The 14368-nt window shown below is 49.4% G+C and overlaps 1 long non-coding RNA gene across 1 annotated transcript; it reads left to right on the forward strand.

Moving 5' to 3' along the window:
- Positions 1–1393: 1393 nt before the first annotated feature.
- LOC138848551 (uncharacterized) lies at positions 1394–2469 on the forward strand. The gene is made up of 2 exons (XR_011386459.1): positions 1394–1633; positions 2038–2469. It is a non-coding gene; the product is annotated as an uncharacterized lncRNA (long non-coding RNA).
- The last annotated feature ends 11899 nt before the right edge of the window (positions 2470–14368 follow it).

The following is a 14368-nucleotide window of genomic DNA, read 5'->3' on the forward strand; positions in this document are numbered from 1 at the left end:
TTACACACCTCGACTGCTACTAGGAAGTAGAGTATTACCTAGATCCACGATTCTGTCTTAGAATTTTAGAAAGTAAAATTGCCAGGCACCAGAAGGAGGTGAAGATTCTAACACAGTCGCCATTGCCTGCACATTCGCAAACTCGCTCATGCAGGCGTGGCATCTGTTCAAGCCACTGTCGCCGCAGTTAGGTAAATGGCTTTGGTGGCTCCCTATGTGGATGGATTTTAGCTTGAATTTGGATTCCTAATTCTCATTAACAAACAAAAGGCTTACAACCGCAATGCAGCATTGAAGACGCATCTTTGGGTGTGTGGGGAGCAACCGAGACTAGACTAAATTACTGGAACTGCTAGGACTAATTCTATGCATCTGATCTCCCACAATATGGCGCTGAGAGAGAGCAAACAACTTCTACGCAGCTGCCTCACCAATTTGACTAACAAGCGGCAGGAGCTGATCCTGCTCCTGATTGGAGGAGAGCAGCGTGCTCGGCGTGTGGGCAGCAGAGCTTGGATTGGTGGAAGAGGACTATAAAGGAGGAGAGAGACACCATGCACCAGGAACATCTGAGCAGCCCCTGAGCAGCCCCTGAGCGAGCCGGCTGGTGGTGTGCCGCTCCTCTGTGGAAGCGGGGAAAGTGGCAGGTGGGCGGGCAGGCGGGGGGGGGGGGGGGGGCGTCGTTCCTCCGCAAGTGAGGGAATGGCAGCTAACCCGGGAAGGGCCGGGCAAAGAGAACAGCGCAGGGTCCAGTGTCGTTCTCCACGAATGGGGGAGCGACAGGGTGTACAAGGCAAAGCAGTTTAAACACAGAGGGATTAGCAGGTTCCCCTTGTCACAGAACTTCCAAAACTAGAAGAGGCTCTTCTATCCAGTGTGTGCTGGGCAATAGTCTATCCCAGTGTTTCGGCTACTCTGACTAAAGCCTCCAATCAACTTTGAAAAGGAGGAGCCTTGGACATCCCAGTACTGGGCGATCCAATTAAAGCGGGGAGGAGTCGAACAAAACTCTTCAGACCAAATGGAAAACTCAGATGAAAAAAACCACACACAAACTAGTGTTCTTTTGTGTGCTTCAGAACCACTCAGTCCTAGGAGCTCTCAAGATCTAGATCCTGTGCTCGGGTTACTAATGGCAGCTGGTTTCCATAACGCTGTGCCTCACTGCCAAGGAGGCAAGGCCATCTTTAGACTCTGGAAACAAAGAACACTTAGGCTACGACTTTGAATGTGGTCCTGGAAAAGAAAGGGTAGGCTTACTATTTTCACTTAGCAAAAAAAAAAAAAAAAAAAAAAAAAGTTTAGTACAATTACTGCAGTGTGCTTCCACCCTGCCCCTACAAAAGCTGTTGTTACCTTAACACAGACTCTACGGTCAGTGGCACCTGATCGGATCCGTGTTGCCAAGCCTGGCTGCTCACCAGAATCACCTGGGAGGCTTTGCAAACTCAGGGCCTCTGGGCTTCATCTGGACCTGCTGAAGGCTCCAGGACAAAGCCCACAGGTCTGCATTTTCTCTACACAGGCCACCTGGTTCCCTGGGGGCGGGTCTGAAGACTCAGTGCACCACCTTCGCAGCTCCATTGTCACTAAGGAGGGACTTGGATGGCGAAGAAAACAGAGCGCATGCGTGGTGAGTTTCCGCCTTCCTACTTGCTGTAGGACTTTTCTGATAAAAGCTCTAAAACAGCCTTTAGCAAGAAGGCAGCAGGAGTTTTCACCCCTTGATACTTGCAGCCTATTCGTGCTCTATTATGAATGAGTCCTAGCTGAGAGGGATACGTGTTTCCATCCTGTGTGAGCTCAACATTAGAATGGAGATGGGCCCATTTTTCAAAGTGCCAACCCAGCCCTATGTGACTTTATTAGAAGAAATGGCCCCACAATTGCAATCCAAGCAACATATCCTGCTCGAGCAGACAAAATGGTAATTAGACTTTCCGCCAACTGGAGGGGTAGCTAATTATCTAACTTTATGCAACATTCTCACAAAGCAACTTACCCATTCCCTCCTTCCCCCTCGCTTTCTCTTCTCAGACAAATGTTTCCTGGGCTGTTGCTTCTCACTCTGCTGCCTGTGTCATAGCACTGAAGCCCAGCTCACCACGTGGACTCCCTTCCGGGACTCTGCCCTGGCTTCCCTAGGAAAATGTGCTGTTAGGGTTGGAAGGGAACACAGCAGACCTTCCAAAGAACAGACTCATTTCATCTTAGAAAACAGGCTGAGGAGCTAAACGGTTTACCAGCATGCACAGCTAAACCGGAATGGAATTCACATCTCCTGGTGTGAGCTGAGTGAGCATTCTTCCCCCGGACCACTGTGTTCCTAACCAGTGAGCGATGATGTGTGAGGACATGAGTCGGGGTTTTCCAGAGAAATACAACCAGAAGGCAGACAGACACACGAGGGTACTTCAGAACACTCCTGGAAAATGGAATTAAAAGGTATGTCTACTACTAGTGCAAAAATCATTCTGAAACCCTGTCTCGTTTTTTCATAATATGCATTTTTCATGAAATTTTTGAAGACCCCATGTGCATGTGTGTGTGGACAGAGAGAGAGAGAGAGGAGATTTATTATCAGAATTGACCAAGGTTGGCCGGCGCCGTGGCTCACTAGGCTAATCCTCCGCCTTGCGGCGCCGGCACACCGGGTTCTAGTCCTGGTCGGGCGCTGGATTCTGTCCCGGTTGCCCCTCTTCCAGGCCAGCTCTCTGCTGTGGCCAGGGAGTGCAGTGGAGGATGGCCCAGGTGCTTGGGCCCTGCACCCCATGGGAGACCAGGATGAGTACCTGGCTCCTGGCTTTGGATCAGTGCGATGCACTGGCCGCGATGTGCCGGCTGCGGCGGCCATTGGAGGGTGAGCCAACGGCAAAAGGAAGACCTTTCTCTCTGTCTCTCTCTCACTGTCCACTCTGCCTGTCCAAGATAAAAAAAAAATTAAAAAAAAAAAGAATTGACCAAGGCAGTTATGGATGCTGAGTTCCACTGCCTGCTGTCTCCAGGCTGCAGCACCTGAAAAGCGGGTGATGTAATTTATTCTGAGTCCAAAGGCTCAACCACCAAGGGCGCCGGTGTCCGGGGGTGGGAGAAATGGATGGTTCAGCTCAGGAAGAAAGAGAATTCACCTTCCTCTGTCTTTCTGTATTATTTGGGCCCTCAACACACTGGATGACACTCGCCCACACTGGGGAAGGCAGATCTTTATTCTGTCTGCTGATTTAAATGCCCATCCCTTCCAGAAACACCCTCCTAGACACACCTTGGTATAGTATTTTACCAGCTACCTGGCCATAACTTAGCCCAGACACATGTGCATGTAAAATTAACCATCAGAGTGAGGGGGATTTTTTTTTTAATTGAGAGGTAGAGAGAGAGAGGTAGATAGAGCGAGTGAGTGCATTTCCAGCTGCTGGATCATTCTCCATATGCTCACACAACAGTTAGGGATAGGTTCTGTCTGGGCCAGGACTGGAGCCAAGAACTGGGAACACAATTCAGGTCTCCCACACGGGTGGCAGGAACCCAATTGCTTGAGCCACACTGCTGCCTCCCGGGGTCTGCGCTGGCAGCAAGCTGGAGTTAGCAATCAAGAGCTGGAGTCAACAGCTGATGTGGAACACAGGTGTCTAAATCGCTAGGCGAAACCCACTCCAGATGGTATTTTTAGATCACTATATATGCAAATTTTTTAAACAATTTAAATATAGTTTAACATATCACAAAACTCACCCTATCTAAAATGGTTTTCAGCATGTTTACAGAATCAAACAATCACCACAGGGTAATTTCAGGAGATTTTCATTACCCAAAGAAGAAACCCTGTCCTACAAGTATTGGTAGTGATTCTCAACTTCTGACCCCTCCTCCAGGCCTCGGAAGCCACAAGTTTACTTCTTGTATCTATGGATTTTCCTGTATTGGGCATTCTGTATTAATGGAATCTTTTTTTTTTTTTTTTTTTTTGACAGGCAGAGTGGACAGTGAGAGAGAGACAGAGAGAAAGGTCTTCCTTTGCCGTTGGTTCACCCTCCAATGGCTGCCACGGCTGGCGCGCTGTGGCCAGAGCACCGCGCTGATCCGATGGCAGGAGCCAGGAGCCAGGTGCTTTTCCTGGTCTCCCATGGGGTGCAGGGCCCAAGCACCTGGGCCATCCTCCACTGTACTCCCTGGCCACAGCAGAGGGCTGGCCTGGAAGAGGGGCAACCGGGACAGAATCCGGCGCCCCGACCGGGACTAGAACCTGGTGTGCCGGCGCTGCAAGGCGGAGGATTAGCCTAGTGAGCCGCGGCGCCAGCCTGTATTAATGGAATCTTGATATGTGCTCCTTTGTGACTGATCCCAGTTAGCATGTTCTCAAGGTTCTTCCATGTTGTAGCATGTATCAGGAGCTCACACCTCTCCATCGTCATAGAGTATTCCACATGGTGGAATGTTTATTCATCATTTGATGGAATTCTGGGTTGTTTCCACTCTCATTAATGATAATGTTGTGAAGTTCATGTGCAACTTTTGGTACTGGTATATTTTGTTGCATTCCTGATTTGTATTTATCACAAAGGGGAGCTGAATTTTGTTAAATGCCTTTCCTGCTTCTATTTAGTACTGCGATTTTTTATCCTTTATCCTACAGATACATTAATTGGTTTTCAGATGTTAAAGCAAGCTTGCATTCTCGAGCTATATTCCACTTTGTGATTGTCTGTATTCCTTGTGTATGGGAGACCTGGAAGAAGCTCCTGGTTCCTTAGCTTCCAATCAGCTCAGCTCCAGCTGTTGCGGCCATTTGGGGAGTGAACCAGCAGATGCAAGACCTCTCTCTCTGTCTCTCTCTATCCGTGGCTGTAACTTTGCCTCTCAAATAAATAAGTCTTTAAAAAACAAAAAAAGAAACAAAGGCAGAGGGGAGGGGATATCTTTCATCAGCTTGTTCACTTCCCACATGGCCTCAGCAGCCAGGACTGGGTGAGGCCAAAGCCAGGAGCCCAGACCTCAAAGTGGTCTCCCACACGGGTGGTAAGGACTCAACCACGTGAGCCACACCTGCCTCAAAGGGTGCACACTGGCAGGAGGCTGGGATCGGAAACAGAGCTGTGACTCGAACCCAGGCTCTCGATATGGGATGCGGGTGTCCCAAGTGGCATCTAAACCACTACGCCCCATGAAATTTTTTTTTTTTAGTTTTATTTATTTGTTTGAAAGGCAGAGTTACAGAGAGAAGGAGAGAGAGAGAGAGAGAGAAAGGAGAGATTTTTTTCATCCACTGGTCCACTTCTCAGATGTCTGGGGCTAGTCCAGGAGCCTGAAACTGCAACCATACATGGTTGGCAGAGGCCCAAGCACTTGGGCCATCTTCTGCTGCTTTCCCAAGCCATAAGCAGAGGGCTGGATTGGAAGTGGAGCAGCTGGGAATTGAACCAGCACCCATATGAGATGCTGGTAGCACAGGCAGCAGCTTAACCCACTATGCCACAGCACTGGCCCCTGGGGATTTGCTTTTTAAAGTTCACATTTACAACTATACACATTGAAGTACTTCGGTGTATCCCATAAGTTCGGGTATGCTATGTTTTCATTTTCATTCATTTTGAGCATTTTTTCTAATTTCATTTCTGATTTATTCTTTGAGCCATTAGTTAATTGGGAATATGTTTTTTAATTTCCATGTTTGTGAATTTCCCAAATTTCCTGCAGTTGTTGAATTATTAACAATAAGTTTAAGACCATGTGTCAAGAAAACATGATTTGTATAACTTCAATCCTTTTTTTATTAAAGATTTATTTTACTTATTTGAAAGGCAGAGTTACAGAGGAGAGACAGACAGACAGAGGTCTTCTATCCTGGTTCACTCCCCGAATGACCACGATGGTCAGAGCTAGGCTGGCCCAAAGCCAGGAGCCAGGAGCTTCTTCTGGGTCTCCTACGTGGGTGCAGGGGCCCAAGCACTTGGGCCATCTTCTGCTGCTTTCCTAGGCCACAGCAGAGAGCTGGATCAGAAGTGGAGCAGCTGGAACTCAAATCAGCACCCATATGGGATGCTGGCACCACAGGTGGCAGCTTAACCTACTATGCCATAATGCCAGCCTCGACTTCAATATTTTTAAATGTATGGGGCCTGTTTGCAGCTGAACACACAGCACATGGAGACTGTGCTGTATGTCTTTGGGAAGGATGTACATTCCGCTGTTATCAGGTGGCGTGTTCTATAGATATTTATTAGATCGGATTTTTATAGACATGAGGAATGGGATCCAGATGGCATTAGTGGGTAACCCAGTATTCCACAGCTGGCTGGTCTCAGAGGTCACGTGGACTATTAGAGTGAATCACTGCCATTCTTGAACATCAAAAACTGCTGACTACTAGTAATTTCTAACAGTTCACTGTTGGAGAATCTACGTCTCCTGACTTTCAGCCCAGTGTTCTTATCAGCGTATGAGCCCAGGCTGCGCTGTAAGGCATAACTGCCCGACCAGCCTTGGTTACCACAGAAGATGCTGATTATTTGCACATCTTATTCCAGGAAAACAGTGCAACTGCCTTGCACATGGTGACTCAGGGGTCACAGCTGCATCTGCTGTCTGGAACACATGGCACACATCAGAGGAAGCAGCCTTCAGGATCACATGACCTGCTCTTTTTTTTTTTAAGATTTTTTTTTTTTAAATCTTACAGGTAGAGTCACAGACAGTGAAAGAGACGGAGAGAAAGGTCTTCCTTTACCGTTGGTTCACCCTCCAATGGCCGCTGCAGCCGGTGCTGCGCTGATCCGAAGCCAGGAGCCAGGTGCTTCCTCCTGATCTCCCTTGCGGGTGCAGGGCCCAAGGACCTGGGCCATCCTCCACTGTCTTCTCGGGCCACAGCAGAGAGCTAGACTGGAAGAGGAGCAACCGGGACAGAATCCGGCGCCCCGACCAGGACTAGAACCCGGGTGTTGGCACCGCAGGCGGAGGATTAGCCAAGTGAGCTGCGGCGCCAGCGCTATTTCAGTAATTTTTAAAATATGTTTTTCAACAACTCAAAATGTAGGTCTTAAAAATGCCTCTTGGTCTTAACACATAAAATAAATCCTCTTGGCAAAATTTTCTAAATGTGTAGCCTCATCATGTTTTATCTAATTTAGGAGAAGTTCTTTTTTTTGGAAAAAAAAAAAGTATTTGTTTTTAAAGCCTGAGAGAGACAGAGATCTCCCATCCACTGGTTCACTCCCCAGATGGCAGAAACAGCTGGTGTTTGGCCAGGCAGAAGCCAAGAGTCTCACCTGGATGTCCTACGTGGCTGCAGGGGCCCAAACACTTGGACCATCTTCCACAGCTTCTCCCAGGCCATTAGCAGGGAGCTGGATCAGAAACACAACAGCTGGGACACAAACCAGCACGCGTAAGAGATTCTGGTGCTACAGGTGGTGGCTTTACCTGCTATTCCATAATGCTGGCCCCTAGGAGAAGTTCTGAACAAGGCCTAACAGCCCCAGCCCCATAAAAACCATAATAAACAATCAAGGGTTTTCTGGGGGACCAGAGTGTGGGGTCCTGCTTGTTCCCCTCAACTATCTCTTGTTTTGTTTTTTAATTTTGTGAATTGCATGACTTGTCTGAGCAGGAAAGGGAATTAACTTGTGTGGGTTTGTGAAACCCCTGCCTGCACTCTGTGCCCTCTAGTGAACTGAATACCCACAGTTCTGGCTCCACATGGAGATGTCTGGCTGTGGCCACCGTGGCTCTGCCGTCATCTCTACCCCTAGAAAATCTCATTGCAACCCTGCTAAGCTTCTCCTCCTATTCCCACCGAGGGAGCCAAGTGCAAATCTTCACTGGGTGCAGAGCAAGGAACTGACATAGGCACTCTCTGTGTGCAATTAATTCTCTATGACCTTTACGGTCCACAGAGGCTATGCCATTTCCAAACCCACTTTTTTTTTAGATTATTTTTATTTATTTGAAAGGCAGAGTTACAGAGAGATAAAGAGGCAGAGAGAGAAAGACACAGAGAGGAGAGGTCTTGCATCCACTGGTTCACTCCCCAAATGGCTGCAAAGACTGGGGGCTGGGCAGATCTGAAGCCAGGAGTCAGGAGCTTCTTCCAGGTCTCCCATGTGGATGCAGGGGCCCAAGCACTTGGGCCATCTTCTACTGCTTTCCCAGGCCATAGCAGGGAGCTGGATTGGAAGTGGAGCAGCCGGGACTAGAACCAGCACCCATATGGGATGCCAGCACTGCAGGCTGAGGCTTTAACCTGCTGCACCACAGCGCCAGCCTCCAAACCCACTTCTTAAAGGAGCCCCGAGGAAGCCCGAGTGTCTGGTGCGCACCATGTACACTGAGACGACCGTTCAGGAATAGCGTTCTAGGAACAGTCTCCTTCCCTCTCGATGGGAAGACCATGGGAGCTTCTCAGTAGCATGGCTAGGAGCTGGGGAAGAGGCAGAAAGGAAAACAGCGTCGGTTCCTGGATCCAGCACGGAATGACCTCAGCGCACGCATGCTGAACCCAGATGAGCAGGGGAGAAATCTAGAACATCTTACCACCGCAGTGTGCTCAGAACTGGCAGATTCCAACTTGCACAGGATAAGGGTCCTCCAACATGGGCCCCCACCCCCACCCCTGTAAGAGGCATCTTGGTTCCCCGAGATCCACCTGCTCTATCCACTTTCAGAGAGCACCTTGGTGTGCTCCAAACACATGCCAGCGGGTTTAGGTTTAGGTTGGTGTTAATTGTGCTATCCCCAGCATCCCCTCCAGCCCAGACACTCCAGCTTTGACTTCGCAAATACTCACTGCATAGTGCGGGGGAGAGAAGGATCTGACAGATTTTTCTTAATAGTAAGACAGTGAGGTTTTTTTTGAAAACAGCAGTTCTCAAACATTTTGCTCTGAGGATCCATTTACACTCCTGAACATGATCAGGGGACCAGGAGAGCTTTTTTTTTTTTTTTTTTTTTTTTTAATAAAGATTTTTATTGATTTATTTGACAGAGTTACAGGCAGTGAGAGAGAGAGAGAGACAGGTCTTCCTTCCGTTGGGTCACTCCCCAAATGGCCGCTGCAGCCGGAGCTATGCCGATCTGAAGCCAGGGGCCAGGAGCTTCTTCCTGGTCTCCCATGGGGTGCAGGCGCCCAAGCACTTGGGCCATCCTTTATTGCCTTCCTGGGCCACAGCAGAGAGCTGGACTGGAAGAGGAGCAACCAGGACTAGAACCCGGCGCCCATATGGGATGCCAGCGCCGCAGGCGGAGGATTAACCAAGTGAGCCACGGCGCCGGCCCCCAGAAGAGCTTTTGTTCATCTGGACCATGTCCCTCTCTCCCTACAATACTGGAAATCAACATGGAGGAATTTTAAGCAGGCATTAATTAATTCATCTAAAATATAAGTGCTCCCACTGTGTTCACAAATAAAATATTTCAATTAAAAATGTACTGTAGAAAACAAAAATATAGCATTCTTTTTTTTTCTTTGCAACAAAGCAAATGTTTCTTTTAATTTCATGTTTCAAGGAACTCTTTCCAAGCAGCCTCACATGGAGTGGGCACATCTGGACCTGGCACTTAGCAAATCCTGTGCATGTCTGCTATTATTGCTGCTGTTCTCAGCCATTTCTCTGGTCCCCAGATTGGGAAATCAAGGCTGAGAGGTTAAATGACTTTCCAAAGTTACAGCAGCTGGCAAGTGCTTAGCACTGATGGGTGGTGCTGTGATCCTTCCATGGACATCCCAGGGCGCTCCCAGGGACCTAGGCTCCTGACACCTCTCCCCCTGCCCTTCACTCCACAGTAGTCCACAGCAGCCGGAGGAACAGGGGGTATTCTTTGTATCTTTGTAAATCTGTGTTTTTTTTTTAAAGATTCTTATTTATTTGAAAGGCAGAGTTACAGGGGGGAGGGAGAGAGAGAGAGAGAGAGAGAGAGAGAGGTCTTCCATCCACTGGTTCACTCCCCAGATGGCTGCAAAGACTGGGACTGGGCTGATCCAAAGCCAGGAGCTTCCTCCAGGTCTCCCACGTGGTGCAGGGGCCCAAGGACTTGGGCCATCTTCTACTGCTTTCCCAGGCCATAGCAGGGAGCTGGATTGGAAGTGGAGCAGCCGGGACTTGAACCAGTGCCCATATGGGATGCCGGCACTGCAGGCACTGGCTTTACCCACTACACCACAGCTGGCCCCTACAAATCTCTTTAGCAATCTGACTTAAAAGAAATCAACTGGATTCGTATATGGACCTCTCTGCAATCAATTTGCAATTTTAGTCCAAGAATATAAACAGGGGCAGGCGTTGGGGTGCAGCAGGTTAAGGCACTACTTGGGACACCTGTATCCTATAGCAGAATTCCAGTCCCAGCTGCCACACTTCCAATGCAGCTTCCTGCCTGTGGGCCTGAGAGGCAGCAAATGATGGCCTATGTCCTTAGGTTCCTGCCACCTACACAGGAGACCCAGATTGGATCCAGGTTCCTGGAGGAATGAGCTTGCTCGCTCTCTCCTCTTCCTCCTAACTCTGTCACTCTACCTTTCAAATATATAAATAAATACTTTTAAAAAAAGTAACATGAAGAAAACTCTTCTCATAGATGAGTAGTAAAGGAAGGAGTATTGTAATATTTTCAGATTACACCTAAACTCAACATCTCTTAAAGGTTAGTACAGTGTAGACTCCAAGACCCTATCAATGAACATTGTACACTCTGACACTATAATTCATCACTCTGGGGTGTTTTCCCACACCAACCACCAATTCTCTGAGTCTCCACATAGCACCTGCATGTGCTACACTTAATTGCATCCTGGCACTAACTATCTGAGGTTAGAGTCAACCTCACAGGCTACGGACTCAGTCTCACAACACTACCCCACATCAGACTCCAGGTGCAGGTGTTGGGTCCCCAGGTAACCCCCACCACTGTCCAACTTGGCTCCAAACTGGAGGCCCCCATGAATCCCAAGCTCACATTTAGATAATTTGCAAGGACAGCTCACAAAACTTGGGAAAATGGTTTACTTATGATATCTGGCTTGTGATAGAGTGAACAACTCAGGAACAGACAGATGGAAGAGACGCACTTAGGGGAGGTGCAGAAAGCTGGCACGCCCCCTGCAGGAACGTCACTGTCCCAGCACCTGGATGTGTTGCACCTAGACGCACTCTGAACCCCATTGTTTAGGTTTTTTTAAATTATTATTATTTTTTTTTGACAGGCAGAGTGGACAGTGAGAGAGAGAGAGAGAGAGAGAAAGGTCTTCCTTTTGCCGTTGGTCCACCTTCCAATGGCTGCCGCAGCCGGCGCGCTGCGGATGGCACACCGCACTGATCCGAAGCCAGGAGCCAGGTGTTTCTCCTGGTCTCCCATGGGGTGCATCCTCCACTGCACTCCCGGGCCACAGCAGAGAGCTGGCCTGGAAGAGGAGCAACCAGGACAGAATCCAGCGCCCCAACCGGGACTAGAACCCAGGGCGGGGGGGGGGGGGGTGCGGCGCCGCAGGCGGAGGATTAGCCTATTGAGACGCGGCACTGGCCTGTTTAGGGTTTTTATGCAAGGTTCATCTTGTAGGCATGATCTGCTATGAATCCAGTCTCTAGCCTCTCTCCCGTCTCTTGATGCTTGGGGAGGCTTCCAACCAATGCTTGGTCTTTCTGGCAACCTGTCTGCACCTGAAGCTATCTTGGAGCCCAAGCCGTAACCTCATTAAAACAAAAGGGGCTCCTATGACCCAGGACATTCCAAAGGGTTTAAGAGCTCTGTGTCAACATCTGGGGCAAAAGGCCAAATGTATATATTTTTATTGTGCCACGATTGGTCTATTATTACACAATGCAATAAAGAATGGTTTTCAGTATTACCACTGATCTCAGTGGAAAGATTTCAAATATTGAGATGCTGGCAAACTCAGTGATGGATATGTGTTTTGTACCGGAAAGCCTGATTCTGTCACCTGCAACAAGTGCCATCAGTGGTTTGCTTTGAAGTCAACAGGCTTCCTTCATGTGCTTTGGAGAAAATGCCTGCCAAGCACCCACATCTGAGTAGACTTATTAAAATGGGACTTACAAAAGACCCAAATCTTTTGGGCCAGTTCCTCTTTTGGGTAAAAATGGTGTTCCATGAACAAGAGCAGCTGGCTGTTTTGTATTGTTTCCACATGGCCACCAGCTGAAAAGAGCATTGTAAGGCCGGCACCGCGGCTCAGTAGGCTAATCCCCCGCCTTGTGGCGCCGGCACACCGGGTTCTAGTCCCGGTCGGGGCGCCGGATTCTGTCCCAGTTGCCCCTCTTCCAGGCCAGCTCTCTGCTGTGGCCCGGGAGTGCAGTGGAGAATGGCCCAAGTGCTTGGGCCCTGCACCCCATGGGAGACCAGGAAAAGTACCTGGCTCCTGCCATCGGATCAGCGCGGTGTGCCGGCGACGGCGGCCATTGGAGGGTGAACCAACGGCAAAGGAAGACCTTTCTCTCTGTCTCTCTGTCTCTCTCTCACTGTCCACTCTGCCTGTCAAAAAAAAAAAAAAAAAAAAAAAAAGAGCATTGTAAGCAACAGGTGTTCTTAGGCACCTCTCCCACCCCATCACAAGGGGCCACAGCCGCTTCAAGGAGGTCGTTCTTTAGGGCACTTCTATTTGCTTCTGTTCCCTGTAAGCGCATGGTGGCAAAAGATGCAAGGAATACTGATTTGTTCGCTCCACCGCTGGGTTTGCGTTCGAAGTGGCCAGAAGTTCAGTGCACCAGGTTTGTCAGCCAGCCCTTTTTTCTCACGGCATTAGAAGCTGTTCAGAACCTTCTTCTTTTTTTTTTTTATCTGAGAGGCAGAGTGATAGAGAGGGAGAAATAGAGAGGCAGAGACAGAGGGAGAGAGAGCCCACATCCACTGGTTCGCTCCCCAAATGGCTGCAATAGCCACAGTTGGGCCAAGCCAAAGCCAGAAGCAGGAATGTTATCCCACGTGGGTGGCAGGGCTCCCAGTATCTGGGCCGTCTTTCAGCGCTTTCACAGGTGCATTAGCGGAGAGCTGGATAAGAAGCAGTGAAGCCAGGACTCGAGCCAGCGCTTGGATATGGGATACCAGTGCTGCGGGCAGCACTCAGCCCCCTGTGACACAGCGCTGGCTCCCCAGAACCTTCTTTATGTAAGCAGTTTGGTGACTTGGCACTTACCAACTGAGACGGAAACGAGTGCTGAGGTTTGTTTTTTGAGAAATCGACTTCCACTGAAATGCCCACGTGGAAGAGCCCTCTGCAGGGAAAGGTGCCAGCTTACCACCTGTCCTTTGGAGAACGCTGTGCGGTTCTGGGTACCCGGAGTGAGGAAGGAGGGCTGACACTCGTCTCTGAAAATGGGAACCTGCTGCCCTAGACTTGCCTCCTCCCAGACGGCGAGGTTGTCTGCATTACCTAGCCTCAGGCATTCTGTTATAGGAACAGAAAACAGACTCAGACACTGGGTGAGGGAGAGGCGCCCTGATCAGGTGTGGGAAGAGTCCCCTGGGAGGAGCCCAGGGCCCTACTTGCAAGGGCTGTGGCCAGACCCCGCCTCAGGGCTCATGTCATGGCCCTTGCTTCTGTGCCAGCACAGCAGATGTCTGCCTACCCAGCAAAGAAGACAAACACCACCTTGGCCTTATGAGGAAAAGAAAGGTTTTATAATTGCAGATCCGTGAAAAGGGTCTGAGAGACCACACCAGGGGGTCTCCAGGTCACATCTGAGAACCACAACTTGAGAAGCCACCTTCCTGCTACAAAGATCAGACACTAATACTTTCCTGGAAGTTAACTATAGGAAGAAAAGGAGGCGCTAGAATCATCTGGAAAAACTCCAAGAAAAACACTCAGTTACTGGGGTCGCCAATACCTAAGCCTCTGGGAGAACTACGGTAGTTAATATTTTGCACAGCATCTTGGGAACGCAGAAAGCAGTAGTAATGATGGCGACAGTGCCCGGCTACTGCAGCGTTTACGGCTGGGGGAGAGCGGTGCTACGTACTTTAAATGCATAACTTCCTCAGGAGTGCCTTCCACTTTAAAAGACAAGGACACGGGGCTGTAGAGCGAAGAGAGAACTTGACAAGGCCACAGCCATACAGGGCAAAGGAGGCCCTGAATCCATGTGACTCCCAGAGCTTGGATCCTTAAACCCTGCATGATAGCCCACGCCACATCTAAGCTCCATCCTTTCCCCCACATATGTGCGTCCATCCTAGTCCTTCAACAGGAAGCAAACATCTTACCTCAACCGTGGGCGGCGAGCAAAGGGCTCAATGAGTATCTTCTCAAGGAGGGACCACCATGGGCAGTAACAGTGACAAAAGCCACAGCGGGTTAAAGCCCCAGCCTGCGGTGCCAGCATCCCATATGGGCAAGGGTTCAATCCCCGGCTGCTCCACTTCC

This window comes from Oryctolagus cuniculus, chromosome 2 (assembly GCF_964237555.1).
Source record: "Oryctolagus cuniculus chromosome 2, mOryCun1.1, whole genome shotgun sequence".
Classification (NCBI taxonomy): Eukaryota; Metazoa; Chordata; class Mammalia; order Lagomorpha; family Leporidae; genus Oryctolagus; species Oryctolagus cuniculus.